This window comes from Palaemon carinicauda, chromosome 21, assembly GCF_036898095.1.
Source record: "Palaemon carinicauda isolate YSFRI2023 chromosome 21, ASM3689809v2, whole genome shotgun sequence".
NCBI lineage: Eukaryota > Metazoa > Arthropoda > Malacostraca > Decapoda > Palaemonidae > Palaemon > Palaemon carinicauda.
The window spans coordinates 5,541,660-5,549,159 of NC_090745.1; the positions used below are offsets into that span (position 1 = coordinate 5,541,660).

The 7,500-nt window shown below is 36.5% G+C and overlaps 1 protein-coding gene and 4 non-coding genes across 6 annotated transcripts in view; 2 read left to right on the plus strand and 3 right to left on the minus strand.

The window, feature by feature from the left end:
* The window catches only part of TRNAH-GUG (transfer RNA histidin (anticodon GUG)), a 72-nt gene extending 13 nt beyond the window's left edge, over window positions 1-59 (minus strand). Inside the window, exon 1 of the tRNA in view lies at window positions 1-59. This exon is cut by the window's left edge and continues 13 nt beyond it. This is a non-coding gene — a tRNA (tRNA-His).
* LOC137615171 (paraneoplastic antigen Ma6E-like) overlaps window positions 1-7,500 on the plus strand; it is a 426,083-nt gene that overhangs the window by 275,392 nt on the left and 143,191 nt on the right. The window lies entirely within an intron of this gene.
* TRNAH-GUG (transfer RNA histidin (anticodon GUG)) lies at window positions 1,836-1,907 on the minus strand. Its single transcript has one exon. It is a non-coding gene; the product is annotated as a tRNA-His (tRNA).
* TRNAH-GUG (transfer RNA histidin (anticodon GUG)) lies at window positions 5,391-5,462 on the plus strand. Its single transcript has one exon. It is a non-coding gene; the product is annotated as a tRNA-His (tRNA).
* Window positions 5,805-5,876, minus strand: TRNAH-GUG (transfer RNA histidin (anticodon GUG)). Its single transcript has one exon. It is a non-coding gene; the product is annotated as a tRNA-His (tRNA).

Genomic DNA, 7,500 nt, shown 5'->3' on the forward strand with positions numbered 1-7,500 from the left:
ATTCGAACCTGGGTTATTGCGGCCACAACGCAATGTACTAACCACTAGACGATCACGGCTCTGATGGGATAGGCATCTACGAGAACAATTGTTTTCTTAAAGAAAATATGAAACCCCTTTGTCAAGCGTGAGTCATCCCAGAGAGGAATCCTCAGCGTTGAGATCTCTAATTATATTAGGTTTTTTTTAATGGGGTGATGGAAACCCAATTTAGTGGTGGCGGTATAGTCTGGGAAAGGCAAGCTGATTTAGAGAAATAAGCTGCCGTGGCGGAGGCCTGCACTCTGCTTTTTTAGTTTTACACCGTTTTTCTTAATTTGTTCGCTTTCTCGAATATTTTGTAGGAAGGAACGTCTACAGTTCAAATCTAAACGTGTATGACCCAATTTATTTTATCTTTCCCTTTGCCTACTCATACACCGAATAGTCTGGCATATTTTTTTTTACAGATTCTCCTCTGTCCTCATATACCTTACAATACTGAAATTACCAAACTATTCTTTTTCACCAAAGGGGTTAACTACTGCACTGTAATTGGTCAGTGGCTACTTTCCTGTTGGTAAGGGTAAAAGAGAGACTTCTAGGAGAAGGATACTCCAAAATCAAACCTTTGTTGTCTATTCTAGGGTAGTGCCATAGCCTCTGTACCATGGTCTTCCACTATCTTGGGTTAGAGTTCTCTTTCTTGCGGGTACACTCGGGCACACTATTCTATCTAATTTCTCTTCCTCCTGTTTTGTTAAAGTTTCTATAGTTTACATAGGAGATATTTATTTTATTATTCTTAAAATATTTGTTTTTTCCTTGTTTCTTTTCCTCACTGGGCTATTTTCCCTGTTAGAGCCCCTGGACTTATAGCATTTTGCTTTTCCAACAAGGGTTGTAGCTTAGCAAATAATAATAATAATAATAATAATAATAATAATGTGAATAAGTTTCTGTTGATCAATGTAAATTCGATCTTCAGTAATGAAACAATATATAGGAACACAAATGATAGGAAAAAAAGTTTATAGAAATCATCATCATCATCATCATCATCTCCTCCTACATCCAAGATCTAGATTTTGCCTACGCCTATTGACGCAAAGGGCCTCGGTTAGATTTCGCCAGTCCTCCCTATCTTGAGCTTTTAAATCAATGATCCTCCAGTCATCATCATCTACTTCACGCTTCACAGTCCTCAGCCATGTATGTCTGTGGCTTCCAACTCTCCTAAAATATAAATACAAAATTATATTTTCCAAGATGCTGGTTTTGAGTGTTACAGGTTTGGGTGACATTATTGAAAGATAAGTAATTTTTTTTTTTTTTTTTTTACCAAAACTTGGTTATCATTATTTCGTGAATATAATTGTTTTACGTAATGTGTCCTCTTGTCCTAGTCGTATTGTAGGATGTTTTATCTATCAATGGTCGTGACATGAATATATATATCTATAAATTATTTATTTTAATCAAATATTTTGATAATGGTAATAATAGTACCAAAATAATATATAGATAGATGTTTATTTAAGCTAGAGTAAGTTTACAGGTAAGGAAATGGAAGAAAGATAATTTTCTGCATTTTGATATTTTTTATATATATTACATTTTTTTATATATTTTTTTTTTAATGGTAACAACAAAGTACCTAAATAATCTATAGATAGACTGATAAGAAAATAATGTTTATATCAGTGATAGAAAGTTTACAGGTAAGAAACTGAAAGAAAAATAATTATCTTCATTATAAAGATAATGAAGGTTAATTTTTCAGCAAAGGTCATTCATGACATCTTTGTTTTTTATTACAGATTTTTAATGTTATTAATCTAAAAGTTTAGCTCACCTGCCGTGACCAGGATTCGAACCTGGGTTATTGCGGCCACAACGCAATGTACTAACCACTATACGATCACGGCTCAGATGAGATATCTTTCAAACGTACAAAAGTGCTTTTTGTTAAAACTAAAACTTCATGGTCAGGCACCAGAATATACTTTCTCTCTCGTCCCGCAACCGATCGCTACCTCCCGAGTCACTCAGTGTTGGCAGCGCTTCCCCAAAGGCATTTGGCGATGAAATCTAAACTCATTTTTTTTAATGAGGCACATTTGCACCGACTCGCAGCGGTGCTTTTATAGTTTACATAGGAAATATTTATTTCAATTTTTGTCACTGTTTTTAAAATATATTAATTTTTCTTGCTTCCTTTCCTCATTGGGCTATTTTCCCTGTTGGAGCCCTGGGGCTTATAGCATCCTGCTTTTCCAACTAGAGTTGTAGCCTAGCAAGTAATAATATTAATATGATAATAATAATAATAATAATAATAAAGGGGCACCGTTGCGAGTCTCTGCAAATCTATCTCGCTAATAAAAATTGACTATAGTATGTTGGATGCATGTTTTAAATTTACTTACTTTAATTTGAGGGCTGCCTAAAGGAATCGTCGTGTCTAAATATAGCACCAATGATAATTAGAAATTATGATTGAAATTTATAAGAAGAAACGGAGAAGGTACAGGACAATGCCCTAGGGACTGTCCAAGGCATTTATTTTAAAATGGCCAACCTCCAATTACGAATAAGGACATGTCTGAGGCCTTTGTCCTGCATTGGAATAGAAACGGATGCCTATGTTGTTGTTGTTGTTGTTGTACGCCATATATTATACTTCCCTTTTTGGTTAGGTTTTCCATATTTGATTCTGCCTTTTTGTAAGGTGGCTGTATTCAATATTTTGTATACCCTGTATCTTTTTGTAGTGTAACTAAGTAAAATATCTGCTGAGTCATTAGCAGCCATTGCCTGCTTCCCATTGCCCTGGACGGTCCACAGGGCATTGTCCTGTACCTTGACTCTGTTTCCTTTTATTTCCATCTTTAACTTATTGCGAATTTTTAATTAAAATTTCTAATGATAATTAGTGCTACATTTGGACAATACGATTCCCTTAGGCAGCCTTCGTGTATAGGTCCCTCAGACTTAAAACATATAAAAAGTTGTAGAATATTGGAAAAGTAATTAAAAAATAAACCCATTTAAGTGTGTGTGCTATCAAGTAGCCCTTAAAGTAAGTAAATTGAGGTTCAGCTTCTGGGGTGAAGCATAGCCTTTACAACGGCGCCTCCGTTTATCTTCTTGTACTGTTTTCTCTTTTCTTCCACATCAGGTTTAATACTTCTTTTTTTCTTTTCTATATTTGTTTCACTAAATAAAGATAATCCTATCTTTCTTAAGTCTATCTCGTATGGTTGTTGTAGCTCAATTACTTCATTCCTTTCTTTTCTATATTCCTATATTTTCTATATTTCTATGTTTGAAACATATATCCAACATACTACAGTAGATTTCATCGCCAAATGCCTTTTTGGGAGGCGCTGCCAACATTGAGTGACTCTGGAGGTGGGGATCGGTTGCAGGACGCTTTGCAGGGTTGCCAGGATTTGTAAATGAGAAAAAGGCCAACTTCTGATTGACCGCATCTTTGAAAAGGCCAAACCATTAGTACAAAAAGGCCAAAAAATATAGTATTTAAGGTCTATTTTCAAATTATAAAAGGGCAACCAATTAAAAAAAGACTAAATTTGAGGGTTTTGGTCTGAAAAAGAACAAACTGACAACCCTGGGAAAAGGCCGGTGTAACGGTCTGGTTTTCCCCCCGTCCGAAATTCCCCCCGGGGGAAATATGGCCTAGGATATATATCCCCCCGGGGGAACTTTGTCCCAGGATAATATTCCCTCCTCTGGCCCAAGATTCCCCCTCTGCTTGGTGGAAGTAACCATTATTTTTTTGTTTTTTTTTTTGTTTGCCATGGAAATCAAATTCAGTGGGATTTCATAGAAAAGCTGCACAAATTGCAAGACAATGGAAGATTACATTTAGGCAATAAATTGAGGTCACAACATGTTGCTTGGGTAAAAAAGGCCAATGAATTTTAAACGTGCTATTCACTTTCTTGGTGAATCGTATCAAACCCCATGCAATATTGCTTAGAAAACAAGCTTGCTGATTTCGAAGGATGTAAAGGAACAATCAAATTCTTTAGTATATATATCCTCAATTCAAGAAATTTGTGCAGACGTAACTTCAAATCTCCAAATGCAACGAAAAAAAATGCCTGTATGTTTAAAGAATTTATGATGAAGGCTGATATTGGGATAGTCCAAGAGGTTGTGACCTGGGAAGGGGGTCCGGGGGCTTGCCCCCGGCTAGGGGCTGTGACCTGGGAAGGGGGTCCGGGGGCTTGCCCCCGGCTAGGGGTTGTGACCTGGGAACTACTAGGTTAGGTTAGATGGGTTTGTTAGGTTCTGTACCCTTTTACAAATCTCAAATGTGTTAAATGATCATGATTGGCCTATGTTCAGCCACTTACATGATCCATATGTTTTACCAACTGGTTATCTTGTTCTTATTTAGCATTTCTGACCATTATTATTGCTGTAAATCACTCGTTTATGACATTTCCCCAACCTAAAAACCCCGGTTTCCCACTCGGTTCCCCCATAATCTCTGGTAACACAACTGAATTGGTATCATCTCCTTTCTCATCCATAGAGCTTCTTAGCATCAAGTGTACTTTTTATTTCGTGCTGGACAGTACGAAAGAAGAGTAAAGTTTTCACAATATATATATATATATATATATATATATATATATATATATATATATATATATATATATATATATATATATATATATATATATATATATATGATACATATATATAATATAATATATTTCCTAATATTTTGTCAAAATTACCGTTGATTATTTAATTCATCAAAATAGTTTCTCTGTAAGGGAGGGTGGGGGAGAAATGGCCTAGGGGGGAAAAATATCCTAGGGCTGAAATTCCCCCCGGGGAATAACAGCCCGGGCTGCTATTCCCGGGGGGGAAATTGATCCTAGGCTATTTTTCCCGGGGGGAATTTCAGTCAGGGGGGAAAAATTTCCTGCTACACCGGCATCTAATTGACCGCAGCTTTGAAAAGGCCAACCCTTTAGTAGAAAAAAAAGGCCAAAATATATAGTATTTAAGGTCTAATTTCATATAAAAGGGGCAATCAAATAAAAAACAGATCAAATTTGAGGGTTTTTTTTAGCCTGAAAAAAAGGACAAACTGACAACCCTGGGAAAAGGCCAGCATCTAATTGACCGCAGCTTTGAAAAGGCCAACCCATTTGTAGAAAAAAGGCCAAATATATAGTATTTAAGGTCTGTCTATATTCATATTACAAAAGGGCAACCAATTGAAAAAAAAGACCAAATTTGAGGTTTTTTGGCCTGAAAAAAGGACAAACTGACAACTCTTGGAGAAAGTACTTTTTGGAACCTGACTATGAAGTTTTAGTGTTAACAAGAAGCACTTTTGTACATCAAAATGATATCTCATCGGAGCCGTGATCGTATAGTGGTTAGTACATTGCGTTGTGGCCGCAATAACCCAGGTTCGAATCCTGGTCACGGCAGGTGAGCTGAACTTTTAGATTAATAACATTAAAAATCTGTAATAACAACCGGATGTCAAGAATGACCTTTGTAAACGTAAAAAGACTGGAAAATGAAGCTTCATTGTCTTTAGAATTAAGAAATGTTTTATTTTTATTTCAAAGTACGTAAATTATCTATATATAAACTAATAAGAAAATAAAGTTTGTCAAATTTCGGATAAGCTGAGAAATCGAAAGAAAAATAATTGTCTTCATTTTAAAGATAACGAAGGTTCATTTTTCAGTCTTTTTATGTTTACAAAGGTCATTCTTGACATCTGTTTTTTTATTAATGTTATTAATCTAAAAGTTCAGCTCACCTGCCGTGACCAGGATTCGAACCTGGGTTATTGCGGCCACAACGCAATGTACTAACCACTATACGATCACGGCTCCGATGAGATATCAATTTGATGTAAAAAACTGCTTTTTGATAACACTAAAACTTCATGGTCAGGCGCCAAAATATACTTTACCTCCCGTCCCGCTACCTCATGAGTCTCCATGTTGGCAGCTACTCTCAATTATTTTTATTATTATTATTATTATTATTAGCCACGCTACATCCATAGTTGGAAAAGCAAGATGCCATAAGCCCAAGGGCTCCAATAGGGAAAAATAGCCCAGTGAGGAAAGGAAATAAGGAAATAAATAAATGAAAACAAGTTAACAATAAATCATTCTAAAACAGTTTTGGAATTGTGCGATGAAATCTAGTATGTTGGATGTATGTTTCAAATCTACTTAGTTATCTTTAAGTTCTGGTTATATGGTTTGTTCTAAGAGGTTCATTTGGGAGCAGGTAGTAGGTTGGCCAAGGCACTATCCACCCGTTGAGATACTACCGCTAGAGAGTTATGGGATCTTTTGACGGGCCAGGCAGTACTACATGGGGTCCTTCTCTCTGCTTACGGCTCATTTTCCATTTGCCTAAACACACAGCGAATAGTCTGGCCTATTCTTTACTTATTCTTCTCTGTCCTCATACACCCGACAACACTGAGATTACCAAACAATTCTTCTTCACTCAAAGGGTTAACTACTGCACTGTAATTGTTCAGCGGCCACCTTCCTCTTGGTAAGGGTAGAAGACTCTTTAGTTATGGTAAGCAACTCTACTAGGAAAAGGACACTCCAAAATCAAACCATTCTTCACTAGCCTTTGGTAGTGCCATAACCTCTGTACCGTGGTGTTCTATTGTCTTGAGTTAAGAGTTCTCTTGCTTGAGGGTGCACTCGGGCACACTATTCTATCTTATTTCTCTTCCACTTGTTTTGTTGAAGTTTTTATAGTTTATACAGGAGATATTTATTTTAATGTTGTTACTGTTTTCCCTGTTGGACTCCTTGGGCTTATAGATGCCCCAGTGCTTGGCTTAATGCCTAAATCCTATATTCAATTCAATTCATTCCTTGGGCTTATAGCATCCTGCTTTTCCAACGAGGGTTGTAGTATGTCTGCGAGTAAACGGCATCCCAGATTTTATATTTTTTGTATGGTAGATATTTCACATTCAATGCTGCAGTTTAGTTGTTGGGGATACCTCAAGGTGGGGGGAAAGCTTTTGTCTATACTAGTCAAGGCCAAGGGCTTCTATACCATGTTGGTTTGCTATAAGGGATCAGATTAAAATCTCCCAGCTATTTTCCCTGTTGGGGCCCTTGGGCTTATAGCATCCTGCATTTCTAAGTAGGGTTGTAGCTTAGCAAAAAATAATAATAATGATAATAATAATAATGATAATGATAATGATAATCACTATGATAATCACTGCAATGGTCAGTGTAGTGATGAAAAATGGTCACCCCTCAGACATGAATAAGGACATGTTTGAGGCCTTTGTCCTGCAGTGAACTAGGAACGGATGCATTTGTTGTTGTTGTTGCTGCTGCTGTTGTACTCCATATATTATACTACCCTTTTTGGTTAAGTTTTCCATATTTGATTCCTCATTTTTGTAGGGTGGGTGTATCCAAGATTTTATACTACCCTGGTACCCTTTTGTAGGGTATGAAT